Source organism: Peromyscus leucopus, chromosome 3 (genome assembly GCF_004664715.2).
Source record: "Peromyscus leucopus breed LL Stock chromosome 3, UCI_PerLeu_2.1, whole genome shotgun sequence".
NCBI lineage: Eukaryota > Metazoa > Chordata > Mammalia > Rodentia > Cricetidae > Peromyscus > Peromyscus leucopus.
In genome coordinates this window covers 3,104,239-3,117,440 of record NC_051065.1, presented here as the reverse complement: position 1 = coordinate 3,117,440, position 13,202 = coordinate 3,104,239, and positions in this window count along the sequence as shown.

Genomic DNA, 13,202 nt, shown 5'->3' with positions numbered 1-13,202 from the left:
AATCTAAGCACCTACTTGTATATTAACCTGCATCATAAAGCATGTATTGAGTTTTACTTCTTTCGGGCTTGGTATTCAATGTCACTAAGTCCTTGTGAAGCAGCATATTTCTTTCCTTCAGTGAGTCTGTTGTATGTTTGAAATGAAATAAATGAATGTTGAGAATGACAACATAGTGTGTTTTCAATGCTATAGTGTGTTTACAGTGCTCTGGCATGCACATAAGAAGCTCAGAGGTCAGAATGTCCTGAAAGGAATGAGTGAAAGTTTTTGAAAGGGTGAGTACAAGTTAGTATGAGAGAGAAAAACTTCAGATGGAGGAAAAACTGAGCATGCTTGTTAGAAGAACATAGAGTAGAAAATGATCAAATGATGCAATCTTTGTGACCCAAACTGAGAAGTCAGGACTTTCCAGTGAAAACACTCCAACATCTTTAAGCCTGCCCTGTTTTTCTTCACTCACCCACAACATGTTGTGTCTATATTTCTATACTTATTATAGTTCTGTAATATATACACAATGAGGACAGTTATTAGGTGACTTGTATTATAACTGTCTCTAGTATGTGACAACCAACCTCTGGGACTTAGGATGAGTCCACTGAATAATTGTTGAGTACAAAATATGAGGACTCAGTACAAGGTTTTGGACTTGGAGATGGTCATAGGTACTTTTAACCTTAAGATCTAGCATCAATGCTTGCTTTCCCTTAAACTGCATCTTTCACACCCCAACCTTGTTAAGATTTTGTCAAAGCTGTGTCTTCAAAAGTTGGTCATTGAAAAGAAATGATCTGATAACGTTCTGAAATAGATGCAATATGTGGGCTACCTTACAGAGATGAGTGTCATAATAACTAATGTTCAGGAGTTAGAAAGAATGGAGGCCGCAAAAATTGAAGAGATTTTGTAACTGAGCAATTTGAAAAACAAAATCCAAATTCCATGGAGAGAGGTAACCAGGTTCAGCATAGGCTTCCATAATTCCGGTTAAGGTTTACTTTTTAAAGTCTTGAAAAGAGTGAGTGATATGATACATTAAAAACAGTTGACTTTAAACATAATTCAGTAAAGATCTGAAAGGAAATGGGTATGTTTTGTTGATCATGGAAACACTCTCACATTGGTATTGCTGGATAGAAAGTTGAAACAAACTTATCTACCTTGAAAGGTCTTTCATGGTTATGCACCTGATAAAAAATATGCCAAGTTGAAAATTAGTCTCACTGGTAATATTTTACATAAAACACAACTTTGTTTATGATGAGGTTTGAAAAAGCAAATTGCATTTCTATTTCCATCAAGTATATTGTTTTATCAAGTATCACATAGAAAATGATAGGGAGTTTCTGTTCATCTTCACTGATAGAGCCATAAATAACAATGGCCATAGAATATGGTACAAATATATACAGTTAAATTGCAGATGTGAAAAAACAGACATTCACACAATTAATCAACAGAGCATTAAAAATAATGAAGTAATTGGCTTCCTACTGACTCAGTATTAGTTTGCCTGTGTGCAGACTACCTTTAAATGTCAGGTTTCATACAATACATTCTCCCTGACAGGGAGGGAAAGAGTTTTCTTCAGGAATGTGACCCTGAAGAGGCTACCCATGATCTAATACATGATCCTACAGCCATGTATATCCAGGCAGTATTGAATGGATTCAGATTATTTTTTCCCACAAGAAGGTGGGAATTGAAAGTGATAATAATGGGTTTATGGAGGGGAATTGGAGGGAAGAGAATGAAGGTTGTGCTTGATCAAAACATTTTATGTAGGTAAGACGTCCTCAACAAAAAAAAGATGTGTTTTTTAGAAAGGAGTTAGATATTTACTGAGCTGTAATCGGCACACAAAATGGGATGATTTTCTACAAACAAATCACAAGGGTCAGATTATACAGCTCAGTAGAAGACTACTTTGCTAGGGTGTTTAAATTTCTGATTTAAGTTCCAGAAACCATAAAGGCAAAAAAGGAAGAAAAGAAGGATGGGAGAGAGAAAGAAAAGATGAAAGACACAAAGAAGAAAGGAAGGAAAGAAAGAAGAATAACCTTGGAAGTGAATTTTGGGTGTGAATGTGAGAGGCTGGTGTGTGTGTGTGTGTCCACTTAGGATAACTGCTAGGTTCTAAGTACATGCAAATACTGTGCTAATCTTATGATGCAGAATTGAAAAATCATAGTCATTAGAAAATATAATACAAAATGAAGAGGGAAAGGCCATAACAGAAATTCTTGCAAAATAATGATTTGCATTTGGCAATGAAGTGTAGCTGGAGAGTTTTCTCTCTGGGTCCCACCAAGTCCCAGCAGTCCGACAGCCCACTTATAAAATAAACACACAGACGCTTATATTATTTAAACTGTTTGGCCTAATGGCTCAGGCTTCTAGCTATGTAGTTCTTACATCTTAAATTAATCCATTTCTATAAATCTATACCTTGCCACATGGCTTGTGGCTTACTGACATCTTCACATGCTGTTTGTCATGGTGGTGGCTGGCAGTGTCTCCCTCCACCTTCCTGTTCTCTCAATTCTCCTCTCTGTTAGTCCTGCCTATACTTCCTGCCTGGCTACTGGCCAATCAGTGTTTTATTTATTGACCAATCAGAGCAACACATTTGGCATACAGACCATCCCATAACACTTCCTCTTTTCTTTCTTTCTTTTTTTTTTTTAAAGGAAGGTTTTAACTTTTACACATCTCCAAAGCCAGCTTGGTATATTTGGGAATTTGGGCGTAGCTTCTCTTATTACTTCCTGCTGGGGGGTGGGGCACTGTATCTTATGGGGGCACAAAGAAAATTTTAGGATTATGGAGTTGTCCGTGAAGGTGTATCTTCTGAGCCAGTTGTCTTGAAATGGTTCTGGATGTTGGATCATCTGGGCCTTGGTGTCATCGGAGACCTTTCACTGGTCAAACCTGATGTATCTTAATCTGGAACAAATCCATAGCCTCTTGCTTTCTGTGGGAACAAAAGTAGAGCCTCCTTTCCAAAGCAACATATCCTTACATCCAAATTCTGAAGTCAAGGTACCTTTAAAATATACATATTGGTTTAACTCAACATCTTTTACAATCAAATGTTTTTCTGCAGTTAAAAATCCCAAAGATAACACAATCCAGATTCTCTGTGTAAATATCCATCTTTGTGTGGCTTATTTTTATATTAATTTTACTGTCTCTTTAAAGACTTTATTTTTTAAAACTATGAATTTGTTTATATAACTGTATATATCCCCTTTTTTTGTCTCTTTCAAGCCTGTGTATATTTTACACACATTGTAAACTCTTACATCTGAATCTGTCTTATTGTGAATCTATTGCTTTAAACTGCAGCATTTGTAAGACTGAAATGGCATATAAGAATAGTTAGCGGGAAGCCTGCCACGGCCATACAGTTTGTAAGCAATCCAAGTCTCTGTGTTTACTTGGTTGCGTCTGAGCGGCTTTGGGACTGGCGGGTGAGAGAGATTTGTCCTGACTATGGGCCAGGCAGGAAAACTCTCCAGCTACAATGAAGTAATAATTTCTGAAAATTTCTGTATCAGTAGCTGGCAAACTAACAGTGTTCTTTAGCATCTAATCTACTTGTAAGGAAGTGAACAAATAGAAATACAATAAAGAGTGATGAGGCATTTGAAAAAATCTGATTCCCAGGCTGTGTCTTGTCTACTTGACTCCTAGATACTTTTAATGAAGGCAAAAACGTGAGCTTGATATTATACAACATAGTGCCATGAAGCCTGAAAAGATTTCGATGTGTGCTGAGTGTAACTGCAATTGATTGAAAGCAGATTGGATTAGTTTCTGATTCTGCTGATCAGATACTATGGGTTAATTACTTCTCCTTTGTCAGATGAACATTTGTTTAGATACACATCATAGAAACATCAGACTTTGGAAACACTCTCTGTCATCTTCTGTTTCTCTAGGTGCATATTAGAAATAGTTTCATGCCTACATTTTTGCCTGGTGGATTCATAGTAGTGGAAAAACAATGTTTTTTTCTTCATTAATATTTGTTTCTTATCAAGGTTATTCTGTAGTGATTCTATATATTAGTTGAAAGGAATAATATGTGCATTTTGTGCATGTGTTTGTGTGTGTGTGTGTGGGGGGGGGTACATGCATGTTTGTACAAGTGTGTGCATGTGTAACAGGTGTTAGTGATCATCTAGGGATTGCCAAGCTTGTTACCAGGGAAGAACAAAGAATTGAATGTCAGAGAAAGACGGAAAGAAGTCCAAGTTTCAAGAACAGTGACAGTAATAGCCTTATTCCTTCTGGATAGGACGTTCTGCTCTGGCTTGGATATTTAATAGGGCACATGGGTCTTCCCCTTCCCCTACCTGTCCTGTTTATATACTGCCCCCTGGACCTTCCTGCTGTTCCTTCTCACATTTTGGTAATGAGTTCTGGGAACATGAAGCCATCATGTCAGGGAGCTTGCTTTTATATTCCTTGTCTACCTTTATACCTCTAATTCTCCTTCACCTGCACACTTACTTGCAGGTGTGTGTGTAGGCCAGAAATCAATACTGCTGCTTTCAGTTGCTTCTCTATTTTATTTTCTGAGACGGTGTATCTCACTGAAACAGCAGCTCACTTTGGGGATATATTGTCTAGCCATCGAGCCGCCAAGATCCACCTATGTCTGACTCCCATTGCTTGGGCTACAGATACATATCATCACACCCAGCTTCTCCATGAGTTCTAGGGCTCAGAACTCATATGTTCACACTTACACAGGAAGGACTTCACTCACTTGTCACCCCAAAGCCTCAATATGTGCACTTAAAAGTGTGTCTTTATATTAGTGAATTAGCAGATAGTACTAAACTCTATCTGAAAAGGTAATTTTAGAAAATTAATTCTAAATTTCTTTATCCTGTGAATACTGGTTCCCTTTGAACTTGATACCTGTTCTAGTTATGGTATTGCTATAATGGAGTACCATGACCAAAAGCAAGTGGGGGAGGAAAGGGCTTATTGGCTCACACTTCCACATCATAGTCCATCACTGAAGGAATTCAGGAAAGGAAATCCAGCAGGATTGGGACCTAGAGGCAAGAATTGATGCAGAGGCCATGGAAGGGTGCTGTTTACTTGCTTGCTCCAAAACCCCAAAAGATCTCTTCTTGATTCATCTATAGGGGCCTCCCCAAGGCTGGAAACATCACCCCTCTCTGTCACTGCCACCAAACATTCTGTATGGTCAGTTGAATCATAGTGTCCAAGTGGTAGAACAGCTTGCACAGCAGCCTGCACTGTTGAAAAGCTGTCCCCTATTGCAGGCCACACTCAAAGCTAGCAGCTTTCCTAGTCCCTAGGTATATGACTTAGAGTAACACACCCAAGTGAGGAATGTGCTGTCTACAGGATCCAAATAGGCACATTAAACACTGTGCTTCTCTCTTGGTGATGGGAGGTGCCAGGTGCAATAATTTATTCTTCACCTTAGAAGGAATATCTGCATGACTCACAACACAGGACTCCTAAGAATTTTACTGAGGTAGAAGGACCTTGAGCTTTAGGTGGATTTATTTACCACTCTCTGAGGCTTATTCCTGTTACCCACAAGTCCAAAACGGTTGCTACCTCCTGCACACCTGATCCGATAAGCATAATTTCGTCAATATGGTGAACCAATGTCATATTTTGTGGGAAAAATAGTAGATAATCAGGATCCCTTTTAACTAAGTTATGACACAGTGCTTGAGAGTTAATATATCCTTGAAGTGAAACTGTAAAGTTTGACTGCTGGCCTTGGCAACTGAAAGCTAAATGCTTCTGGTGGTCCTATGGACAGGTACCCAGAAAAAGGCATTTGCTAGATCAACAGCTGCATGCCATGTATCAGGAAAGGTGTCAATCTGCTCAGGCTGAGGACACCGTGTCTGGTACAGCAGCTGCAGTTGGAGACACAATTCGGTTGAGTTTTCCATAGTCCACTGTCATTCTCTACTACCCATCTGTCTTTTGCACTGGCCAGATAGGAGAATCAAAGGGATGTGGTGGGAACTATGACTGCTGCATCTTTCAAATCCCTGAGGGTTGGCGCTAATGTCTTCAGGGACGTGATACTGCTTTTGATTCACTGTTTTCCTTGGCAGAGGTACCTCTAAAGGTTTCCAGTCAGACTTTCTAACTTCAATAGCCCCCACTCCACAGGTCAAGGAATCAACGTGAGAATTCTGCCAACTTCTGAGCATGTCTGTCCCAATTTTACATTCCAGGTTTATGGAAATAATCATGGAATGAATCAGAGAAATCACTGGACCTATGGTGAGTTGGGCTTCATCAAAAACTCCATTAATCACCTGACCTCAATAAGCCCCTACTTTAATTGGAGGGTCACAATGTTTCTTGGGGGTCTCCAGGAATCAGCATCAATTAAGAATCAGTATCCAATAGACCCCAGAAATTCTGGTTGTCTCCTTTCCCCCAATGTACAATTACCCTTGTAAAAGGCTGTAGATCCCTCTGGGGAAGGACTGGAGAAAGACAGTAAAACCCTGTATTTTATCAAGGTCTTTGCTTTGGGACACTTAGCTATCCCTTCATTCAAGGGGTCTGGGTCTGCAATCTGGCTCAAACATGGAGACTGGTCCACAGGCTGAGATTCCCTTTTGTCATGCTCCATTGTAGTCCTTCTTTTATTTGGTTGGGTATTTCTATTTACACAGATCAAACGAAAATGCAGTAGGCTTATCTATTTCATGCTTGGATACACCATGATTGATTAGCAGTACTAAAAATCCATACAAGTCTTTGCCACCATAACAATTTCTTTGCCTGTGCTGCCCATTACAGATTAGGCCATTATGGACATTGCTTCATCAGTGCTGCCCATTACAATAACTATGATTGCCTTGCCCTTGGTAATTCACCCACCACCTGATCCCTGCTAATTTGGGGCTCAGCAAACCCATTGCATTAATTCATCCAACTGAGCAGCAGCATCTCCAACCCTAAGGTCTGAAACAAGGAAAATGACTACAATAAAACACTTGATATGCTGGTGACCTCACTATTTTGCATCTTGTAGGATTAGTGAATGGCATGTTTTCTGGATCTTCACATTGTGGAGGATTGGATTTTACACAGGGTACCCACTCCAGCACTGCAATTTCCCCAAGCCCTAAATCTCTTCATCAGCACTAAGGCAAGAATATCAGCCATCTCTACTCCTTTCCAGTAGGTCATCTTTTGACAAATGCTTTAGCCAACCATTCAAACAAACTTTTAACATTGCAAAAGAAAACCTCTATGAGATTTCATATTAAACTTAAATTTCCTCTCAATGTGTTCATATCAATAAACTCAGCCTGATCCAGTTTTGTGTTCCGTACCCCATGATCCCACACCCTTAAAATCCATTCTCACAATTGTTTCCAGACTTCTGTTTGAATGAATTAGCAAACTCATTAAGGTCATTAGTAGTATAGTGAACTTCCTCATGGACTACACTTTCTGTGTCTTCTCTAGGAGCCTACTTAGCCTTATAGGTCTAGAGGCCTGAAGTATATTAGCATTGTCTTGTCTGGTATCTACTTCAGAGGTAGTCACTGGTGGCTTAGCAGGCAATGAAAGATTAATTTCCCCAGTCAAAGGTTGAAAAGGCGATATTTCAGGGGTTGGGAGTGGGAGTACATCTTCTGCTGATGGTGAAAAGACTACGTCTTCAGGTGAGATAAACTCTTGAGAATCTGAAGGCTCAAAGATCTCAGCTTCCATAGGGTCCTCCCACAAATCCCCATCCCAGGTTACAGGATCCCATTCTTTACCAATTAATGCCCTTACTTTAACTGCCGACGACCTCTAAGTCTAGAGCTCGAATTTTCACTGTAACTCAGCCAACCTGATAATGAGTGATTCAGTTTGATTTCCCACTTTATCTCTGTAGCTGCTGGAGAGAAGATGCTCTTCCAGAGCACACTTAAAAATGTTTAGATTGCTTATGTACATCTGGAGCAAGTCAATTTTATCACTGAGTTCATTTCTGTCCACCGTATTCAGAGATGCTAGAGGTTGGTTAATTTGATCAAGGAGCTTATTCTTTTTTTTTCCAATTCATCCAGAGATACTAGGAGCTACCAGTCATCATCATCATTATTTTTTTTTTGCAAATAGTCAGAAGTTTTATATACAGAGTCACCAAATCCTTTGCCTTTCACAACTAGTGAATCAAGATAGTCAAATTCAACGGTCTCCTTAAGTTTCAAAATAGTTTACACCTTGTATTGTTAGTACTTTCTGAACTTCTGTGAAAAATTTTAGTAATTCTAGAGGTTTCATTTACCACAGGTATTGGTAAATTGAAAAGCGTATACCAGACACTTAAATAATTCATTTTTGTATTTCTGTTGCTCTAGAACCACTTCTGGTACCAAACTCTGTATTAGCCAGCGTTCTTTTGAGGAACAGATCCAGTTAGTCCAATAATGGCTATCTACCAACGGAAGGTCCAAGGATCCAGTAGTTGTTCAGGCCACGAGGCTGGATGTCTCAGCTGGTATTTGGTATATGCCTCTGATTCTAGTCAATGGGAAACTATAACAACCTAATATAGGCAGGATGGCAAAGGGCACAGACCCTCCAGGAATGAAGGTATGGGTCTCTACTCCAGGAAAAGAAACAAGACTTGTTGAGATGCTCACTGAAGGTGGAGGAAATGCAGAATGTGTAGTAGAGGAAGGTAGTTATAAATACCAGCTAAGGCCATGTGATTAGTTGCAGAAATTAGGAGTATTATTGACATGAGTGTTTCTGTCATATTTTGTTATAAATGCATTTATACAGATATTTGTGTTTTCCTTCCTTAATTTCTTTATATGTAATGTAACTTCAATAAAGAGGGTATCAGTGGTTATCATATTTAAGTTTGAGATACTAAAAGAATATCCCTAAAGGGACATTGTCCCTTGTTCTAAAATTTGTAATGCATTTGTGGTTGTATAAGGGATAGTTATAGCATAGTAGGCATAATTATGACCTGGTTAAATATGTAATGTTTTCATATGTGGGATAGTTATAGTAGGCATAATTATGGCATGATTGTTGTTTTCATTTGAACATCAAGCAAGACATAAGAAGATATTATTGTGTGTCAAGTTGACAAGAGGTAGAGTTGTGGTGACCACTTTTGGTTTTCAACTTGACTGCATTTGAATTAGCTAAAACCCAAGTGTCTGGGTACCCCTGTGAGGGATTTTTTTCTCAATTAAATTATTTGAAGTGGGAAGAGCTATTTTTAAACCTTATCTTTTGAGGTGGGAAGATATTTCTTTAGTCTAGATCTTTTGAGGTTGTAAGATCCACCTTTGATCTGGGCCACACCTTCTGCTGGTAGCCTATATAAAGAACATGGGAGAAGGAAGTTAGCTTTCTTTGCCTGCTTGCTTTTGCTCTTTCTGGAAAGTACATTCCTTCATTGGCCTTACAGCCTACTTCTTCAGGATTCTGGTGTGTACTGAAGATCAGCTGAAACATCCAGCCTTGTGTACTGAAAATTCTGTTCCTCTAGAGAACCCTGAAGCCAGGTGATGGAGGCACGTGCCTTTAATCCTAGCACTTGGGAGGCAGAGGCAGGTGGATCTCTGTGAGTTCAAGGCCAGCCTGGTCTACAAAGTGAGTTCCAGGACAGACTCCAAAGCTATACAAAGAAACCCCATCTTGGAAAACAAACAAACAAATAAAAAAAGAGAGAACCCTGAATAATACAATAACCACAGCAGTTTTGTATGAACTGTGAGTCCTGAACTCCTGAACTCATGATTGGTATTCCTGGGCTCAGCAGCTTAACAGCCAATATTCTATTCCTAAGAGTAGATGAGCTCAATTTCACTCATAAAACTGCCAAGATTGTTTTAACATGATTATTCTGCACAATGTTCCGACATTTTGATAAAATTAGTATTTTACATAGAATGATATGAAAGTAAAACCTCATCAATAAAACTGAAGACAACCTGACTATTTCCTCTACCTACACGGGAGAGAAAGAAGGGGCGTGTGTGGGAGTGATGAGGGTGAGAATGGAGATTGGAGAGGGAAGGACAGGGAGGGAAGTGAGAAGAGTTGGCAGTCTTTGCTTTCACTGGTCCCACTGAGAACACAGATTTACACAGAATCATAAAGAACATTTGATGTGGACATAATTAGTTTTCAACTTCTTCTGGAGCCAAAATCAGTTACATCAAATGCCTGGTGGCTTCCCAGAAGAGTTACTGCCAACTTCCTCCTCTCATTTTCTCCCTGGACTCATCTAAAACTGTTTTATCAGTGTGTGTGTGTGGGGGGGCACCTGTATGAGGATGCCAAACATTCGATGGTATAAGAGAGGTGGCTCTTTTAGAACTGGAGTTACAGGCAGCTGTGAGTTATCCAGTGTGAGTGCTGGAAATAGAACTCAGGTCCTCAAGAAGAGCAGTTCTTAACCTCTGAGACATCTCTCCAGCCTTCTCAATTCTTTTCAGAAACAAAACCAAGTAACAGAGTGATCGTACAGTATGAGACATGCCATATGTATAGTCTTTTTTTTTAAACTAAAGATTCAGTTAAAGGCAGTATGATAGTAAAGTTAATTCTTTGGTCATTAAACTTTCCATTAGGGAAAAAGATATATTTTACATGTTGTAGATTTTAGGTTTTTATGTATAACTTAAAAAAATATTTGCATTGAGTTAGAATTGCAAAAGTAATAAAATTTTAATTATGCATTCTTGAACTCAATATTTTAAATTGAAATTTTTTGCATAATCCTTTATATTATCTTACTGTGAACTTCTCTAGCATTGTAAACAAAATATTGCTCATGGCTACACTATGAAAAGTCAAAGCCAAATATTTCCTTTCGTGTTATTTACTTTTCTATTGATGCTGTGGTGAAGGCAACTTGTAGAAGGAGGGAATAGAGTCTGGTATGGCAGGGAGACATGAGAGCTGGCAAGCATAATACCTGGAATAGGAAGCTGAGAGCTCACATTCACAGCCACAAGCACAAAGCAGAGAGAGTGAATTGGGAGTAAGGTGAGGCTATATACTCTTAAACCGTGCCTCCACAGTCATTCTCCCTCTAGCAATGCCCCATCCTGATGCACTGCCCTAAATGGTGCCACCAACTGGGAACCTGAGCCCATAGGGAACGTTTCTTGCTCAAATCACCAAACCCTCCTGAACTCTACCACTATTAGCTTCTGGTTAGTTTTATAGCATAAAAATTTTCAGGATTATGGATGCAAATTTGTGTATGTAGATTTTCCACAATTTGAACTATGTTGCCCATAATTTTCTACAACATACCATTATACATACTCTTATACATACATATACATATAACATACAACATACTCTTCCTATGCATTATGTATTTTGAATGCCCATTTCAGCATATCTTGCAGGGACCACATCATATTCCAGTATACCATTATGGTATTTTTTTTATAGAAAGGTCTTATTAACAGAAATACTATTTTCTGGAAATGTTTTTCTGTTTGAAAATCTTGCAGTTAGTACCATTGACATCTATATCTTGGCACAGTATATGCAAGGAAATGGAATTACTGATGCATAGGGTAAATCCAAAAGAATGTAGAAAGTTATATATATATTCATCCTATAAAATCTATTCTTCTAGAGAACCATGACTAATACCAATACAACAGTGAATAACAGGTGTTCCTTCACTAACTAGACTTTGTTAAATTCTGTAGCCACTGTTCATCTGATAGCTGAAATGACATCTCAAAAATTTCTTAAATAGACACACACATATACATCATGTAACTGCAGGGTTTTTTTAAATGCAGAAAAACAATCCAGCAATAAGAGCTTTAGAATAAATCACAAATCTAAATCTTTGTGGGAATTCCTATCCTAAGTAGCAAAAATCAAGGAAAGCCAGCCAACTCTAGACCAGCCACTAGTAAGCTGCTGGCTTGGGAAAATTATCCCTCTTCTCTGTATGCTTCATCAACTACAAAAGACCAGTTGTTGAGAAGATGAGAGATCAGCCAAAGGCAGCTGACACACTAGGCACCCAGGCGGAGCTACCCAATAAGCAGCAGCAGCAGCAGTTTAAAAGGCTTAACCTGCTTCCCAATGTTCTTCCCATTGATGAGCTGAAGTTCACATTGGGAATACAAAAATGGATTGATGATTTCATTTAGACAGGTAGGATACAAAGTGAAATGCATTTCTAGTATGAACGTGTTTAATTTGGCTAAAAATACAAATAACCATTAGCATTGTGCTATTTACTCATGTCAAATATTAAATGTGTAAATGAGTTATCTGAAAAAAAATAGCATCCTCAGGGAATCTAATGACTGCTTATGGATCATTATACCCCAAGGTACTAAATCTACATAAGAGATATAGATGCAAGAAGGAGCTTGGAATAACATAGCTATATAACCTTTATGGTGTAAGTTATTATAAATTACTTTGTTGTTGTTGTTTTACTAATTTTGAGAAGATGGAAAGTAAAAAGGGCTTCTGTTTACTATTTATTTTCTGGGAAGCAGGAATATCAGCTCATTTTACTGTCACTGGGACAAAATTCCCGGAATGAGTAACTTATGGGAGGGGTATAATTTCATTCAGAATGTCAGTGTTTAATTCTATCAAGCTGGAGAGTGTATGGCTGCTAACATGGCTCTGTGATAAAGAGGTGAACACTTGGCTGATGTATCCTCATATGGCCCACACTAGGAGATCAGACCCAAAGGATAATAACTTTGAATGACCAACCACAGGAGACTGACCTTTTCCAGCTAGCCTCCATGCTAGGAAGGTTTCACAACTTTCAAAACAACATTACCTGCTGGAGAACAAGTGTTCCGACACATCAGTCTGTAGTGTTTTTTTTATGTTCAAACTGTAACGCTTTTTAAGAACATATATGAAAACCTACAGCTGCAGAAGCTACACACACACACACACACACACACACACACACACACACACACACACACGAGCTAAAATGGAGTTACCCTATAATGGGGAACAGTGCCCCTAGTAGATGCCACAGGATAGCAAATAAAAATCATAGTGCCAGGAATGGGCCACTTCTTTTATAGTTGTTAGCCAGAGAGGTCCCACAGATGACCAAACATTACAGGCTATTGCCAGTATTCTTGATTGCTTTCTAGAACTTGATGGTAAATGCTATTGCTGAAGACATA